We start from the raw sequence: 19267 nt of genomic DNA, 5'->3' as shown, positions 1-19267 counted from the left end.
TCAATAATACAATTCTTTAGTACTCAGAAAACAATTTCTTGAAACTTGTTTATGTAGTCAAGAAAAGTTTATATATAATAAACAAAGAGGTGTAAGACATAGAGGTGTGAAATGTAAAGGTGTAAAAATTAATAGATGTGAAACATGGAGGTACAACAAAGATGTGTGAAATTAAAAGGTGTAAAAATTAATGGATGTGATTTTTGGAGAAATCTAGGACAATCTCTTTGATATTTTTACCAAGACATGTATTGATCCACGAGATGACTTTATCCTCTACACCAAGATGATTGATAACCAAAAAGAATCTGTCAATCTCCGATCCTTTGTATTGGTTGAATACTTTTTCGTTGATGCCAACATCTAACTGACTACGTCTTCTTAGATTTCATGCCAATGTATTCCACTGAAATCGAGATTAAGAGATAATATATCTGATTTCTTAAATCTTTTGGACAGAATTCGATTTCGTAAAAGAAATTGCAGTGGAAGCAACTTAGACATGATGTGCTCCACTAGATTGTCAGGAATTTTTTTAAGTTTCATGATCTTCTTTGAGGATCCTTCCATTTCTCTTCTCTTAGAAGGAGAAGCCATGGATTTCACTAGTAATAAGATATGATATATATATATATATAAATATTATATATATATATATATATTATAGGAAAGAAAGAAATATAGATATATCATGTTGCTTTTGTTTTAGTCAAACCTAAATTTCTTTTCTTTTGTCATTTAAGAAATATAATAATTACGTCATATTATAAATTTGACTTTTATAAAAAGACTTGTTTATTTTTAGAAGAAAGATAAAAACTTTAAAGCTATTTGTTACCAATAAAATTAATATTTTCTATAGAAATTGTCTCCATGTTAACTATATAAAACGTTTTCCATATATTATTAGTTTTATTACTAACTTAATTCCAATATGTGTCAAAAGAAATTATTATTTTGACAGATAAAGTTTTTTACATTGTAATTTGAACTAATAAATTAGAAATTTGATTTTTCTATTTTTTTTAAAAACAACAGATTTTTCTGTTTTTTTAAATTGTGTATATGAAATAAAAATGAGAATTTGTTAGAAATACTTTTTTTGAAATATTCTTTTTCAAACATACATCTTTTATTGGAAAATTTTTATTTATGCTTTTCTTTAGTTTTTAATGACCATTTTATCCCCACTTAAAATATTTTAGTCAATAAAATGAAAAACAAAATTTTCCGTCAAAACAATTTCTGACATATTTTCCCGCCAAAAAATTTTCTGTCCAAAAAATATTTAGAAGACATTTATAAAGTTTTTATAAGTTGAAATCTTATAAAAACATTATAAAAAACCTTATAAAATCTTATAAAAACCTTATAAAAACTTAAAAAAGTTTGCAAATTTCTTATAAAAACCTTACAAAAACCTTATTAAAATATTATAAAAATCTTATTAAAATCTTATAAAATCTTATAAAAACCTTATTAAAAAACTTCAAGGTTTTATAAGGTATAAATTTCTGAATTTTTGACGGAAAAATCCAACTTCTATAATTTGGCAAAAGCTACAATTCAAATCTTAAATAAAAGAAAGAGCAACAAGAATTCATATAGAAGATAGACAATAGAGAAACAAAGCAAGTTCAAATTAGAGAGAAGATCATAAGAAAAGAAAAACAAATTGTATCTCAGAGCTGTGATGTTTCAAACACACCAAACGAGCAACGATAGTTTAGCACAGTTGGGAACAGCCTGAGTTCAAACTTCGGTAACTTTGATCCCATGAAATATGCTCTTAATAAAATTTATCCTTGCATAATCTGGTACGCAAGCATTGTTCTTTGCGTTTTTAGGTATCACCAACTTCAACTTCACTAGAGATGGTGCGTGATAAGCTCAAATTAATCCCTAGAGCTACTCTCTCAAACAAGAGATCAATGTAGTACTTAGGGGTTGAATCCACAGAGACTCGAGATCAAAGACAATGGATTATAGAGTTTTGTTATTACGCTAAACAAGTTAATTTAATTATTGAAAAAGCAATGCATATATTCAAATAAAAGTGTTGTGAATTCAGAAAATCAAAAGGTTAAGCCTAGGAAATTTCTCAGGTAATTATGAAATATTAAATCAATAAAATAATTAAGGTTCAAGCAATGAAAATCAGATCTAGAACTCTAAAACTTTTGGTAAAATAAATCAGTTCTCACTGCAATTATTATCTAAATTTAAAACCAGACAATCCAAATCTCTTTGTAAAATTTTAAGTTAAAAATCAGTTTTAAGAACAGGTTTAGATAAGTTCACAAACTAAATCAAATCTCTTTGCAGAAAGTAATTTTGCTCATCAATGGTTTAATGAGGAAAACAATTATACTCTCATATCAATTTATTTCCCTAAGATAATAATTCTAGGTGATCAATCAAGAATTATTATGAAGAACAACCAAGGATGAAGATCATAAAAGATTAAGAACCCTAAAAATCACAGATCTAATAAATCATAAAAACCCTGTGAAAAACCCTAAACCTAACAAGCAAATTACTCAGACATGTTTAATGAAGAACAAATCATAATTCTGAATAACATGCAATAGATATTGAAAAGTAAAAGAGGGAGTTCAATAATCTTCTCTCTACAGATGAAATCAGATCTATCTCTCCCAAAGCTCTCACTAATCTTTCTCTCAAAAACTGCTAGAAAATAACTTCCCGGTTTGTAAAAAACCTAAAAATACGATATATACATCCTAAAACACGTCCAATGGCTTATGTTGCAATTGTAGAAGACTTTGGGCAAATTTGTAAATCTTCCAATTCTTGTTCTCTCGTCGGCTAAACACGGGTGTCGATCGATGCTCATGTGGTGTGGATCGACACCATCACTCTAATCCGACTCCAAGTTGATTTCCTTTGGTTAAATGCTCCAAAAATGATCCAAATTGCTCCACATTGCTCCATCCGTGCCAAATTCCTAGATAACCTGTAAAGACTCAAAAACAACCTAGAAACAAATCAAAAGACTCAAAAAGCACACTTATATCATGGTTAAAAACCGTAAGAACCATGATATATCAACTCCCCCAGACTTAGCTTTTGCTTGCCCTCAAGCAAAACAGAAACTTAGACCTGTGAAAGAGGTTTGAAAACATGGAATTCACTGAACTGCAGGTAACTGATCTTCGCACTCTTTATCGCCTTGACTCTCAAGAACTTACTTCATATACTTTGTCAATTGAAAAGCATCAACATTCCTTACTCAAATCTCACAATCGTCTGGAATCTCTAGTCTCACCATTGTCACAGTGGCATATGGACTCCCTTCAGGCCAAGACATTCTTCTAACATCTCCTTTCCTCTCCCTTTTCTCACTTCCAAAGAGTTGATTTCTCTCAAATTTTTTTTTTTCTGAATCAAAGGTGTAAGCGAATACCGGGGTCATCGGTAATTTACCTACCCCTCGCTTCCAAGCTTTGTGTGATCATTTGACTCAAGAGTAGAATACTGAGGTCACAGGTAATTTATCTACCTCTCTAAACTGATCAAAATCATCTCATCTTTTTTTTTTTTCTTTTTTTTTAAGCACTGAAGGGAAGAGAGAGGGGAGACATATTTTGAAAAATTGCACTGTCTTGTATGACCTGAAGAAGAAGTCTAGTCCACTGATTTCCAACCCCAAAGTAAGAGAGTAAGTCCGGTTAAAATCATGATAAAAGTTGAGACAACGTTAGTTTAACCAGATATCTTTTGGATATGGGCTTTCGGGATTGTTGATACAGCTCATAGTCTTTTCCACACTTCAGTTCTGAGGTCAAACTTAGTCAAGAATCATTAGAGTGTTAGCCAAAGAACAAAAACCATTAGTTAGAGATCATAATTTCAAACAAAAAATTTTGAAAAATTTGACTCAATAAAAACAAAAATACGGTTTTGACACAATAAAACAAAAACTAAGTTAGTAGTTAGTACTAACCTCCCCCAGACTTAAACAACACTGTCCCCAGTGTTATCAAGCAAGGGAAAGGTTAAGAAAAAAAAATGTATTGAAAAATTGTAAAGAAAATATGAACTGTTCGCAGGTTACCCATCGGTGTCGACCGACACCATTGTAGTGTCGATCGACACCCTCAGCGAATGGTGAATTCTTGGCCGAAACTCCTTGTTAGTTGTGTTCATGTGCTGTTGGATCAATCCTTTGATGTAAATTCTGTTAAGAAGCACTCAAACACAAACACAAGTTAAAAGCAACATGATAGCTAGATAGATAGTTCATAGGTTCAAACAGATTTCAAACACAAACTGACTCAATGCAAGAAGAAAAATGACTCAATCCTAAAAAGGGGAAAAAGATAAAAGAAAACCATAATCGAAAGCTAAGCATCAGCAGCAACATCATCATCAGAGACATGATCAGCAGGTGGTGAAGATGGCGAAGGTGATCTGCGCCTAGTAGGACGAATGCAGCCACACTGAGACATTTGAGCCATGCCATTCCAGATGGCACGCAAAGCAGAAACCACATACGTCTGATGAGCTCCCTGGTCTATAGTGGCAGGATCCTGCGGAAGCTCTGGAAACTCAAATGTCGCGGTCCCAGAAGAAGAACCAATCTCAAAATCCCCATCAGGGTTAGCAGTAGGTGCAGCAGCAGTAGCAGTCCGCGGAGTGCGATGGCGACAGGAAGGAGGACAAGCAACATAGTCATTAGCAGAAGGGAGAAAACGTAACTGCTCAGGATCACTACCAATGGTAGTAAGATCAGGTAGCGAAAGGCGAATAAAGTGCTCCCCTGCATCATCAACAAACCTCCACAACAAACCCGGTTTCAGCCAATGTGTACTCTTCAAATACTTCTCATCCATGAGAACTCTCTTAGTGACAACGCTGTAACCATCAAAAGGGATTCTCCTGATCTAAAGAATAGCAGTGATAAGGCTCCCTACACTCTCTGTCTTAGTGCCAGTACCCAGAAATGGCTTAGTCTGCAAATCAACCAAGTGGCGGGCCAAAATAGCCCCAAAGTTGAGGTTCATAGGGTCACGACGCTCATCAAGAGACAGAGAAGGAATCAAGCTGCCAACACCAACACTCAAAAAGTAGAGCTCTGCTGCTCTCATCTTGTTAGGCTCCATCTTGCACTGAAAAGTGGTACCAAGATCCCGAAGGATATACCTGAGCACAGGATGGCGGACTTCTGTCTGAAGCATCTTCTTGGAATCATACTCTCCAAGTCCTATGTAAGACCACAGAGTAGAGAGATCCTCATAATGCTAGGGCAAAGCAACTTTTTGATACCAACGGATCCAGCCAAAGCAATCACAAAGCTCAGCAAAAGTTATACTACAAGGTACTCCATTTGGTGCCTGCTCATTTCGGTAAGTTATCCTAACAGTAGCCATGAATTGTCGCACTAAGTCCGGATACAAATCATACTGCCTATTACAGATGGTTCCCATTTTCATTTTATACAGCACATCCAAAACCTCATCATAAATTCCCATTCTACGAAGAACAGCAGGATCAAAAAATTTGTAGGCTCCATGACAACATCTAACCAAGCATTATACAGCATTGTCTCATAATCTCCCCAAACACCTAGTGGCCTATTGATGAATTCAGGCTTCCCAAGCTCAATAAGAGGCTTATCTGGCCATTCTCTCTCAGTTGGAATTGGTTTACCTTCCTCCTTTGGCCATGGGAACCGAGATTGGATGGGAGATGGAAGAGAGAGGTCAGGCAGAGTGGTCGAGGCTGTCGTCAGAGGTCGCGGAGGCGGAGCAGAAGTCGCCAGAGCTGACGGATGCGGGTGGCCTCGACCACTTCTCATACACAAGATCAGCTCGGTTGTAGTCAGCAATGGTCCTGATCAGATCCTGGTTTTGATCCTGTCTTCGAACTGTGTTCTGGACGTGGTTGGCAGCTCCACGTACGTCTGCTGCAGGTGGGTGTCGATCGACACCCTCTGGATGGTGTCGATCGACACCAAGATTTGGCTCATCAAAGATAGCAGCTTACTGGTTGACAACAGGTTCATCAATCACATTGCCTTCTGCATCAAGCTTTTGGCCATGCTCATTGCGCAAGTGGCCCTCTTGATCCCTCAAAGAACCATCCTCATCTCGCATCAGAATGATTGGGTTAACCATCTTTAAGGATTTGGTTGCTCTTCTGTTCTCACGCTCAAGTTTTTCCAACTCTTGGTTTGAAAGATTCACAGTAGGATCAGTCTTGTTGCTCCTTGTGTGAGGTCTAGGAGGCATGCACCTGAAACACCAAAGAGAAGAAAAACCAAAACGTGTAAGTAGAAAATAAAAAGAAAAATTTAGACGAAATTAAAAACTCAAATCTAATGGTAGATCAAAGAGTCCCCAGCAACGGTGCCAAAATTTGAGAAGCTCAAATTAATCTCTAGAGCTACTCTCTCAAACAAGAGATCAATGTAGTACTTAGGGGTTGAATCCACAGAGACTCAAGATCAAACACAATGGATTATAGAGTTTTGTTATTACGCTAAACAAGTTAATTTAATTATTGAAAAAGCAATGCAAATATTCAGATAAAAGTGTTGTGAATTCAGAAAATCAAAAGGTTAAGCCTAGGGAATTTCTCAGGTAATTATGAAATATTAAATCAATAAAATAATTAAGGTTCAAGCAATGAAAATCAGATCTAGAACTCTAAAACTTTTGGTAAAATAAATCAGTTCTCACTGCAATTATTATCTAAATTTAAAACCAGACAATCCAAATCTCTTTGTAAAATTCTAAGTTAAAAATCAGCTTTAAGAACAGGTTTAGATAAGTTCACAAAATCACTAAATCAAATCTCTTTGCAGAAAGTAATTTTGCTCATCAATGGTTTAACGAGGAAAACAATTATACTCTCATATCAATTTATTTCCCTAAGATAATAATTCTAGGTGATCAATCAAGAATTATTGTGAAGAACAACCAGGGATGAAGATCATAAAAGATTAAGAACCCTAAAAATCACAGATGTAATAAATCATAAAAACCCTTTGAAAAACCCTAAAGCTAACAAGCAAATTACTCAGACATGTTTAATGAAGAACAAATCATAATTCTGAATAACATGCAATAGATATTGAAAAGTAAAAGAGGTAGTTCAAGAATCTTCTCTCTACAGATGAAATCAGATCTATCTCTCCCAAAGCTCTCAATAATCTTTCTCTCAAAAACTGCTAGAAAATAACTTTCCGGTTTGTAAAAAACCTAAAAATACTATATATACATCCTAAAACACGTCCAGGGGCTTATGTTGCAATTGTAGAAGACATTGGGAAAATTTAAATCTTCCAATTCTTGTTCTCTCGTCGGCTAAACACGGGTGTCGATCGATGCTCATGTGGTGTAGATCGACACCATCACTCTAATCCGACTCCAAGTTGATTTTCTTCGGTTAAATGCTCCAAAAATGATCCAAATTGCTCCACATTGCTCCATTCGTGCCAAATTCCTAGATAACCTGTAAAGACTCAAAAACAACCTAGAAACAAATCAAAAGACTCAAAAAGCACACTTATATCATGGTTAAAAACTATAAAAACCATGATATATTAGTGCGTTCTTGGCGAAGTATGAATTACGGTAAATAGTCTATTTGCGTGCCTTTTACCTTTGTTTATGATGCACCCAGATAAGACACCTGGGCGAGATGGAATGACAACTTTGTTCTTCCAGAAGGCATGGAGGGTTGTCAAGGCGGATCTTGTGTCCATGTTAATTGGTTTTTTGAAGAAGGTGTTTTTGATAACAGTTTAAATAGAATGCATATCTGTCTAATTCCAAAGGTGGGAAAGCCAACCCGGATGGTAGTTGCGTCCTATTAGCTTATGTAATGTGGGGTATAAGATCATTTCCAAAATCTTATGTCAACAGCTTAAAACGGTGTTGCCAAGTCTTATTTCGGAGACTCAGTCAGCCTTCGTTTTGGGCAGGTTGATCTCTGCTAACATTCTGATCGCTCAGGAGATGTTTCATGGCCTCCGTACAAATTCTTCCTATAAAGGAAAATTTATGGCGATCAAAACGGATATTGCTCAATTCATATTAGTTCAGACATTCTATCGAACACTTCTTATGCATAGAAAAACCTAGAATCTAGAATAAGGTGATCAATCATATTCTACCATTTAGAACATATGAATCAAAGAACCATAAAGAATTAGAATTCCTTATAAACCAATTAAACCATGAAATCATTGAATCTCCTACTTAGAACTCTAAAACCCAATTGGAAAACTATTCACACATAACAAAATTAACAGAAATCATAGATGAAGAAAATATGATGAAATTGCAGGAATAATAAGAAAGGGTTTAGAAATCTTATCTAAAGTGTCAAAGATGATGAATCTCTAGAATCTCAAAATTCTGGCTTACAAAAAAGTCTCAGGATGCAAAAAGAAAACATACAATGAAACTTAGCGTTTTTCTTCCAACAAATCAAATGTATTTACAGAGTTCTCAAAATAAGGTAAAAATATAACAACCTAAATAGGACATTTTCTCAGCTAGGCGGATTTTTCAGATAGGCAGGTTGTAACATGAAACTTACTGGTTTAGACTTTGTTTCTTAGCTAGACAGATTTCTCGGATAGACGGGTTTTAACGTGAAACTTTCCGATTTAGACTTCGTTGCTTAGCCAGTCTGAGTCTCTTAAACTGGCGGGTTTCTACGTGAACCAACATTCATCTCATAAGCTTGTTTTTATCCAGAATGGCTCATTTTCCTCCAAACTATTCAAAAACCTGTAAAACTCGATAAAAAAAAAAAACTAAATGACTCCAAAAATATGCTTTGACTCAATAAAAGATATAAAATGAAAAAGAAAATAAAAATACAAAACCAATAATAACACCATATATCAACGTTTTATAGTTCAAATAGGTAAATCCATGAACAGATTGACAAATTTCCTTGTACCAACTTCCAGAATAACCCATATGATACTCTGTTGCCACAACACTTACATTGTCACCAAAATCTTGAGGCTGAGGGGATGAGATATAGTGCCACTTACTGCTAAATCTGAAGGTAAACAAAAGACGTTTACGAGGCAGTGACCTTGTAAGGAACAATTCTGTGAAATCTGGACGTTGAAGTAAGGAAGCCCATTCCTTCGACACAAAACAACATATTGCAATGGAATTTACAGGTAATCTTGACAGTATCTCGATGACGAGATCGATAGGAAACGTCTCTCTTACATCCGTTGAGGCCGATGATTGTGTGTTGCGTCCCGTGTTATATGGCGAACCACCGAATCATTCTTCTGTGTGCTCATGACGTCTCGTTACTTGGGATAAATGTTAATAAGAAGGTACGGTTATTAAATTAGTGGTTAATATAAAAACCAAAAATTATTACTTACAACAATATGATGCTTCCTTCCTATTGAATCTTTTTTCTTTCTAACGCAGTTCATTAACAGAATTTTAGGGTTTTCTTGTTAAGTATCATGCCTTTTACCGTAATTTTATTGTAAGACTATTTAATCTAATGAATTATCTATTTAATCTTTTTCATTGTTACATAAAAAAAAAGTATGAACTAACCTATAAAATAAGGAAACTGCACGCAAAATTTTGTTTTCTGTTTTGGAGTCCGAATCGGGATTGGCACCGAAATTTTTAGAATCTCGCTTCCATAGCGCTTTCGAAAATCCATTAGGAAGCTGGTTGAAAGCTTACGCTTCAATTGCAAAAAAATTAATGTCAAACTAATAAGAAGAAAAAAGAAATTTTTATACTAGAAAAGTCAAACAAATTTTGCATTTAGAAAATTTGCATATTCTTTTTAAAATTATTAAGATCATGCTTAGAATTGACCCAAAAAATAAAAAAGATCATTCTTAGAATAATGGCAATGACATGAATTATATATGTGAGAGATGTTCAAAGTGATTTAAGTTTGATGATATTTTTACCAACATCACAAAACTTGGCACGATTTTATTTGATGAAATTAAGAAAAATAAGGATAAATGGCTTCGCTCAGCCAAATAAATTTGTATACATATCACAGAAACCCTATCTATCTTTCCATTTAACCTCCTCTTCCTATGGTTCCGATAGATAAATCCATGAACAGATTGAAAACTTCGCATGCACCAATTTCCAGAAAACTCGATATGATAGTCAGTTGCTAGAACACTACTTACGTTCTCATCAAAATTTCGTGGCTGAGGGGATAGCAAGAGGTGACACTTGCTGCCAGATCTGAAGGTGAACAAAAGACGTGGCCGAGGTAATGACCTGGTGAGGAAAGGTTCCGCGAAATCCGGACTTCGAAGTATGGACAACCATTGCTTTGACACTAAACGACATATTGCGATGGAATTTGTAGATAATCTTGAGAGTATCTCGATGATGACATCGGTGGGAAGCTTCTCTATTACATAAGTTGAGTCCGATGATTTTATGTAGCGTCGGATGCGTTTATGGTGAAGCACTGAATCGTTCTTCTGCCTGTTCAATGTTCATGGCGTCGTTTACTCGACAAATTTTGCGCTGCTCGATGAAGACAGTTTTACTTGGGGATAAAGTCAATCGTGTGATACGACTTTACGCGAGGAAACTAGGTTTAGTGGTTATAGAAGAAATATTATGATCTATACCTTTTTAGAATGTTTCCTATTTAAATCATTTTTTATTTTCGCATTTCACCAAATGATTTTTTTAGGGCTTTTACCGTAATCTGTTTTAAATATCGAATCTATATCTATATATACATTTTCCAAGTACATTTAGCAAATAAATCCTGAAGTTGCCACCTATTTACAAGACTGCCATTGATATTAATTATTAATTTGTTTTTCATTTTATTAATTAATATTAAGTTTCTATTTTTGAAAACAAGATTTCCCATCCTAAATAAATTTTCAAAACAATTGAAACAACTCCATTTAACATTAAATATTAAGTTTATAATTGATTTAATTAATATTAAGTTTCCAATTTTACAAAACAATATTTTCTCCATACATAAATTTCCTAAACAATCGGCCTAACCAAGAAACCAATTGATTTTCGATCTTGGAGGAGGATCTGTGGCCGAGATTTTTGATCTCAACGCATTGATTTCCCCCTAAAATATATGTTCAAAATCAAATATAAAATATATCATTCAAAAAAACTAACAATATGATTTTAAAAGGTAACAAACATATTTACCATTCAATTTGATATCTTATTCAAAGAATAATAATAAAATATAAAAGATATTGCTTGCTCACAGATTTATTTTTATTTTGTATTACATATTTAAAAATATTTTTTTATTTTCACAGGTTTCATATGATGAGTTTTCACGGGTTTCTCGCCTAGCATGGTGGGTTTGGAATATAGAACCAATACTAAAACTATTAGTTTATCTCATATATACTATAGATTTGTAATCATAGTTTTGAAAATTAACTTATAAATTATTTAGTATATGAACTACAAAATATTACACATACTATAACACATTCTTAATATTCCAAAAAAAAATTAAATACACATAAAAATATACACTAGCATACTATTAGGCATATAGCTTTGTTTAATTCTCGAAAACAAAACAAATCTAGAATTTTATATTCTATCTAATAACAAATTTTATGTAATTAGGTTATAAACTTTATAAAACGTAAGAAGAAGAAAAAAACTCTAAACAAAATTCTAAATTAATTAAACAAAAATTTAATTAATTGATAATTTGAAAACTAAATAAACTAAAAAATATTATTTAAAATACAGTAATTTAATGAATGAGAAATTAGACAAAATTAAATGGAGAAAACAAAGAAATTAAATGGAAAAAATAAAAGACAAAATTAAATGGAGAAAACAAAGAAATTAAATGGAAAAAATAACATTTTTATTAGATAAAGTTAAGTTGAAAAAACAAAGAAATTAAAGAACAGAAAAAAAAATCAAAGAAAACCAAGAACATTTTTTATTAGACAAAATTAATTAAAAAGAAAAAACAAAGAAATTAAATGGAAAAAAACGGAAATTAGAGAAACAAATTACAAAAGAACCAAATAGTGATATATAGAGTGCAAATCAGCCGAAAGAGCCACGACAGTTGACTGAACCACAGAGACAAATCTTGTTGCCTTTGTAAAGCCTCTCATCTTCTCCAATACGCTCTACAGAAGAAACTCCATAGTCATATGTTAACTCTGTCATCGGAGGAATATGCTTCATCGCAAAAAGCCCAATGCGAACATATGTATCAGATTCAATAGGCTGCCAGAAAACATTAGGCTTACAGCTGTGATTCATGAATCGAGCAACGTTCCCTTTTTCTTTGGCGCTTATCAAGACTTGCGTCGTCAAATTGAAAACTTCAGGGACACTTTCCCATACATCTTCACACACAAGCTCAGGTTCGTAGTTCCACTTAAACCTCATATAAAACCGAGATGAGTCGAACACGAAGTTATCCTTTTCTTCTACTTCTTCTTTTGTCTTCCTCACACCAGCAAACTCACAGATAAAGGTCCCAGCTCGGATTGGATCCCAAGAACGTACACCCCAACCACACTTTCTTGTCTTGAACACTTCCATGTGAAGCTTCAAACCGTTTTGAACTAATCGGTTTCTACAGTCGTTTGGGCATGAACAAGATTCACCGCATTCGTAAATCAATGGTTTACGACAAACCAAAATGGAGTTATGGTACGGTAACTCGCCACCGTTTCTTTCCATGCACATGCAGCTTTGATGAAAGGATGGTTGACCTTGAAAATTCTGGAATCCAAGTGCTTGGAGATCGATGTTTAAATCAAGCGTCACTCTTGAGTAATGCTGAGATGTGATGTATTCAAAATCTTCAGGAATAGTTTTGTCATTTTCATCTACTTCGTTAACCAGCGGGACTCGTAAAACCTCTTTTCCAAAAGAAAGATCTGGAAGTATAAAACCCTGCCTTGAATCAATCGGGTCGTGCATCCTCAAATCATCAGCTAATTTCCAGTTTGCATAACCAGAATTAGGTTGGCCTGGTTTCCTCACCATTTTAAACTTAAACTCTTTACAGCCGCTTTTTCCTATCACAGAATACGTCTCATAAACAAGATAAAGTCCATCGTAGATGTATACCTTTCTAGTATCATCGTTGGGGTCGCCTCTGCCTCGGATGACTCTAACTTCGTTTCCTATTCTTCTACTTGTATCTAGTGCAAGGTTCCCTCTTTCCATAGTCTGATCTTGAGGTGCACCGTTCTTATCCGTTCCCCCATATCCAGAATAGATCAACCATTCAAGGTTCTCAGTTTCATCATTGTACTGTCCTGATGTAACCACGCTCACTGCAAGAGGTTCTACTTCACCATCATTAGTCGTCATATAATCAATGCCGCTGACAGTTTGTTTGTGTAGCCCGACTAAGCACATTTCACCCCAGTAATAGAATATATCCCCTACTTCTACTCCAGGAACAGGACCCGTCCTCCTTCTCCTATTAGTTTGGACCCCCATAGTCCTGCAATTAGCGTCTGCAGTTGTAAGGATGCCTTTCTGGAGGTTTAGTTGGCAAAATCTCCGCCTAACCGCATCAAACCGCATCAAAACAACCTCAACTATCTCGTGATTCCCGGTTTCTCTCTCTGTTTCGGTTATCCCTGAATCAAAGTTTCTGGGAGAGAGAACCTTTTTGCTGTTGGGATCTTCTGTGTTTGGCTTCTTCGCCGGGGTCTTCACGTTTTTAGAACCCTTTGGTCGACCACGTCCTTTTTTTTCTGGAGCAGTACTTGAACCGACACCATATAAGTAGTTGTTGACGTCATCAGATGGTCTAACAGTTTGTAGTGGTGTGACATCTAGAGGAGGAGAAAGGCCAGCTGTTGAAGCAGTACTTAGACCATCCCCCGCAGCATATGAGTAGTTGTTCAAATCATTAGAGTTTCGAATGGTTTGCACTGGGGCTACCATCACAGGAAGATAGCCGGCTGTTATGATGTGGGTTTCATCGTTACTTGGACCAACATCTGCCTCGGAAGAACGCATGTTCGAATCATCAAATGGACTAATGTTTGGAAGCCGTGAGACCACCAGAGGAGGGGATGTTGATGATGTGTTTTTTGGGATGTTGATGAGGTTATCCATTGCAAATCCTATCAACATACAAAAATAAGAAGTCATAGATTAGTCAAAATTAAATAAGTAGACAAGATATAGCGAGAGGTTTACAAAATATGGTTGTGGATAACATTATAAAAAGGTTTTGAACATTCCAAAAGTTAACTAAGAAACAAAAAAAAACCGTCGTTGCCTTTTTTTTTATAATGATAAAAGAATAAAAAAACAGTTGTTTTTATGCAAACTAATAAATGAAAGAGTCCATGCATTCATTTACTACAGCTCTATAAACGCAAAGCTGAGAATTATGGGAACCCTATAATAATAATAATCAAGTATGTAGACAGACACTCGATGATGCTATTGAAACAAGGACACAACAATCAACATTTCGCAAATAATCTTTAACCTCTCAAAGGCAACAAAGGTAAAATGCATTTGAGACTCGATTCAGAAAGTTGAAATTATTCTTATCAAGACACAAAAAAACGACTTGAAATGATGTATATAAAAAATTAGGTGTTTGAAAGGAGTTTTAAAAACTATTGTTTGACAATATTCAAACCACATATTAGTATTCAGTTGCATAACAATGTGTTCAGATCTGAATTCTGTAGTGATGGCATCCCCTGGATTAAGAAGAACTCTTAATCAAATTGGAGTCTTCACAAACAACGAGACAGAGAACATATCTTGTGTATATATGTATATATATATCATACATATATAATTCAATTTTGACATCAACAAGAACAAAAACAAAAACACAAAAAATTATCTATTATATATGACCTTTCATCACGACACATTAATCAAACAATTAATACAAAAAAAAATCATAGCTTGATGATAAATTAAAGTGTGTCTATATATATATATATAATCCTCAGCAACAATTATATATAAATTAGTAATAGGGACACAGCAAAGGTACCTTAACAACCTGAGAAATGAGATTGAGGGTTTACAAAAACGAGTAGCGGAATAGAAGTAAGAAGCAGGAGAGATACAGAAAAGAGGAAAATTAAGAATGAAAAATGCTTGAAGTAGCGTACATGAAAATGGTTTTTGGATATGTTAGTGTGTGGTAGATAGAAAAATAATCCTCTATTTATAATCATTATATGAAATGGATTAATAACCAAATCTCCATAGTAGAAATAAAGTTTTAGTCATTAAAAATCCTAGATTTTTTTTATTATTCAGTGTATCTAAGACTACCCATTAATCTTTTGACACTTTTTTGACAAAAAAAATTAACATCAATGTGAAATATCTTTATTTCCTATTTGAAATATATTTTTCTTCGTATGTGTAGTTTATTCAACTATTTTAAGAAAAAAGTTAAATAGTTATCTAGAACCAACAGGAAGAAAGCTCTTTTCTCTCTCGAAGCAGCTCCTTTTCTGGGGAAAAAAAAAAAAAGGATTTCTCTTTCTTCTGAACAGCGATTACTCCGTTGTTTTAAAAATAGCAGTTGCAAGCTTCTTCTCATCGATGACTGAGGCTCTGCCTCCCCTTCCTCCTCCGGTTCCACCGGATCCATCTTTACTTCACTCTGAATCTCCAAATCCGGTTCAATCTTCTTTTCCAATTGATGTGGTGATGTCGGATTTGTCGTCTTCTTCCTTCTCTCCTCCCTCAAATCTGCAAAATCAAGCTATTCCCTCTAAGAAAGGTCTTCTTGGAGTGGCCCCTTCTTCTTTGGGTAAGGACAAATCTTCTTCTCTCTCTTTTGTCTCTACTAAGGCCTCGTCTCCTCCAGTTTCTTTGCCTAGTGTTGCTGAGTCAGGTTTCAATTGGGCAAAAAATCTTATCTCTTCGGAGAAAATTCCGGTTTCTTCGGCTGATGTTTCTATATCTTCAGAAGGTCGTCCTCGTGTCAAGGTTCCTAATTCAGTTTTTGAAAGAGGAGCGAAGATTCATGAAGACTTCATTGTGGGAATTTTCTATGGAAAGGCTCCATCTTATGGAAAAATTTGGGGTGTCTTGAACTTCCTCTGGGGGAAAGATAAAAGAGTTACGATTCATAAATTGACATCAAATGCTTTTCTCTTCCATATTCCTTCTCCTTCATTAAGGAATCGGGTGTTGCAACACGAATTGTGGCATGTAGGTGATTCTCCGTTTTTTGTCACGGCTTGGAAATCTGAGTTTAGTTACAACCCTCCTTCGTTGGAGAAAGCTCCAGTCTGGGCTACTATAAAGGATATTCCCTTTGATCTAATCACTCGTGAGGGACTAAGTTTCATTTGTAAGCCGTTGGGTCGAGCAGTAGACCACAAGCCTCTCACTAGTATTAATTCTGCAGAAGTTAAAGTTATTGTAGATCTTATGAAACCTCTTCCTTCTGTGTTGGAGATTGAGCGAGAGGATGGTCATGTTTTGCTTCTCACAGTCTCGTATCCGTGGTTGCCTCCTCTTTGTTCTTTTTGTAACGAAATTGGACACAAAGCTTCTCTTTGTCCTATTGCTCCTCAATCAAATGCTTCTGTGGTAGGTTCTGAGAATAACTCGCCTACTGGACCAACAGTTAAGCTTTCTTCGACATCTCCTGTTGGAAAAAAACAGGTATGGAAACCAGTTCCTAGTCGTTTTGCTACAGGTGATAATGGTGTTTCTGTTGAAACTCCTCCTCCCTTGGATAATTTAAAAGAACTTACATCTACAACACCTATGGAAACCCAAACTCCTTCTTTAGAACGGAAGTCTTCATCAGTTTTAGCTACTACGGTTAGTGACAAAACCCATGTCTTCACCTCTGTTCCAGAATCAACATCAAACTTACCAAACACTAACTCTGCTGATCAGTCTTTTGAATCGGCCACTCATACCACCCACTCTTCTGCTTTACTCGTGGATGTTCCTCCACTTACAACAACCTCAAACCGTTTTGATATGCTATCAATGGAGGTAACTGCGACAGTTTCCGGAGGGGAGTCTTCTTCGATGGTTCTCTTTGATCCTTCTTCCTCTTCTTCAGTTCCCTCTAAAGGGAAGAAATCGAAGAGGAAGAGGTTTGATCATCTATCACCTGTTCAAGGTGGCGTTCTCTCCATACAAGGAGGGAAGCGTCACATCCTATAATCTGTTTATGTCGAATAACTTTTTTTGGAATGTGCGAGGTCTTAACGAATGGTCAAAGCATCAGCCTCTTTGCAACTGGCTTCGTTCTCATCAAGTTTCTTTTGGAGCCCTTTTGGAGTTGCATGTTAAAGAAGCAAATAAGAACCATATTTTGTCATCTTTTGGTCCAGAGTGGACTGTTTTATCTAATTACCAGTTTTCAGATTTGGGAAAGATTTGGATCATTTACAAAGCCCCTATTACAGCAAGAGTACTTTCAATGGACCTTCAGTCAGTTACTTGTGAAATTTCATTAGAGGATGGTTCTGAAATTATATATTCGGCAGTTTACGCTTCGAACGAAGAGGAGGAAAGGAAAAAGCTTTGGAGTTCTCTTCGAGATACAGAGGTGAATTTTGGTTTATCAAACAGGCCGTGGATGATCATTGGGGATTTTAATGAGATCCTTAGTGTAACTGAAACCTCAAATGTTAATTTTCTGAGTTCTACACGTGGTATGAGGATGTTTGGAGACTGTTTAGCAGATTTAGGCTTGTTTGATCTTCCTTTTAGTGGTCCTAAATTCACTTGGACAAATAAAAGATCTGTAGATCCTATTGGAAAGAAATTGGATCGTTGCTTAGTGAATGGGTGTTGGCTGCTTAATTTCCCTACTAGTCATTGTACTTTTGAGGCCCCAGAGTTTTCAGATCATACACCTTGCTCGATCAAGCTCCACACGCCGCCTCCTTCTTATGGTACCAGACCATTTAAGTTTTTCTCATTGTTAACAAAACATCCGAAGTTTATGGATTCAGTGATGGAAGCTTGGGTTCAGGTTGGAATCTCAGTATCTTCTCTTAAAGATTTTTGTTACAAGCTCAAGAAAATGAAAGGCCCTATGAAGTCTTTGATGAAAGAAAATTTTAGCGATCTAGAGAAGAGGGTTATTCAGGCTCATGCTAAGCTTAATGCCCTTCAGTTGTTAGCTTTGAATGACCCATCTCCTTTCAATATTCAGAATGAAACTGAAGCAAAAGAGCTATGGTTGAGTCTTAGGCTAGCTGAAGAAAGTTTGTTTAAACAAAAGTCTCGTCTAAAGTGGTTGGGTGAGGGTGATTTTAATACTTCTTTCTTCCATAAAGTGTCTGCAGCTAGAAATGCAGGGAATGCCATAAAGCTCTTGTTTAAAGAGGATGGTTCCACCACTTCATCTCTCAAGGAAGTCCATGATCTAGCTGTGGAACATTTTACTGGGGTTATGTGCACTATCAAGGGGAGGTTCATTCCTCAGTTGCCTGATTTTCTAAAGTCTGTAATCTTAGCAACTTGTACAGTGGAGCAGCAGTCTTCTCTGTCCTCACCTTTCTCTGATGAAGCAATTAAATCTTGTCTTTTCAAAGTGCCTCTAAATAAAACTCCAGGTCCAGATGGTTTTTCTGCAGAGTTTTTTAAGGCTAGTTGGTCTATTATTGGGAAGGATTTAACAATGGGAGTGAGACAATTTTTCCTGGATTCCTTTATCCCATCAGCCCTAAACGCTACTTCTCTTGTTCTTATTCCGAAAAGACCTGGGGTTGTTGATTTGAAGGATTTTCGACCTATATCTTGTCTTAACACAGTTTACAAGATCATATCTCGCCTCTTGAAAAACAGGTTAAAGATTCTGCTACCGGAGCTTATACTTCCAAATCAAACCGCCTTTGTCAAAGACAGATTGCTAATGGAGAATGTATTATTGGCCTCAGAAGTGGTGCAAGGCTATCATCTTAGTTCAGGAAAACCGAGAATTACTCTTAAGGTGGACATTTCAAAAGCATTTGATTCAGTTAGATGGGACTTTCTCCTCAACTCTCTTCGGGCTTATCAAGTTCCCCAGGTTTTCATTAATTGGATTAGAGCTTGTGTTTGTTCCCCATCTTTCAGTGTTAGTATAAATGGGGTTACATCAGGTTTCTTCAAAGGAAAGACAGGTTTGCGCCAAGGAGACCCATTATCCCCAATTCTGTTTGTTATGGTCATGAATGTTTTGTCTCTAATGTTGAATAAAGCAGCAGAAGAAGGATCGTTCAATTATCATCCTGGTTGTGAGGCTCTTAAACTTACTCATCTTTGCT

General features: G+C 35.5%; 1 long non-coding RNA gene and 1 pseudogene across 2 annotated transcripts; both read right to left on the bottom strand.

The window, feature by feature from the left end:
- Window positions 1–7118: 7118 nt before the first annotated feature.
- Window positions 7119–9183, bottom strand: LOC147924570 (uncharacterized). Its single transcript, XR_015587370.1, has 4 exons — window positions 8988–9183; window positions 8572–8765; window positions 7630–8014; window positions 7119–7479 (listed from the first exon to the last, which is right to left on the bottom strand). It is a non-coding gene; the product is annotated as an uncharacterized LOC147924570 (long non-coding RNA).
- Window positions 9184–11932: 2749 nt separating this feature from the next.
- On the bottom strand, window positions 11933–15170 carry LOC104758012 (histone-lysine N-methyltransferase, H3 lysine-9 specific SUVH7 pseudogene; annotated as a pseudogene). Its single transcript, XR_015585911.1, has 2 exons — window positions 15019–15170; window positions 11933–14119 (listed from the first exon to the last, which is right to left on the bottom strand). The product of XR_015585911.1 is annotated as a histone-lysine N-methyltransferase, H3 lysine-9 specific SUVH7 pseudogene (transcript).
- Window positions 15171–19267: the final 4097 nt, after the last annotated feature.

The sequence above is a fragment of the Camelina sativa genome, chromosome 17 (genome assembly GCF_030686135.1).
Source record: "Camelina sativa cultivar CO46 ecotype springtype chromosome 17, ASM3068613v1".
Classification (NCBI taxonomy): domain Eukaryota; kingdom Viridiplantae; phylum Streptophyta; class Magnoliopsida; order Brassicales; family Brassicaceae; genus Camelina; species Camelina sativa.
Note: the sequence above shows the minus strand (reverse complement) of the source record. Positions and strands in the feature narration are given on the sequence as shown.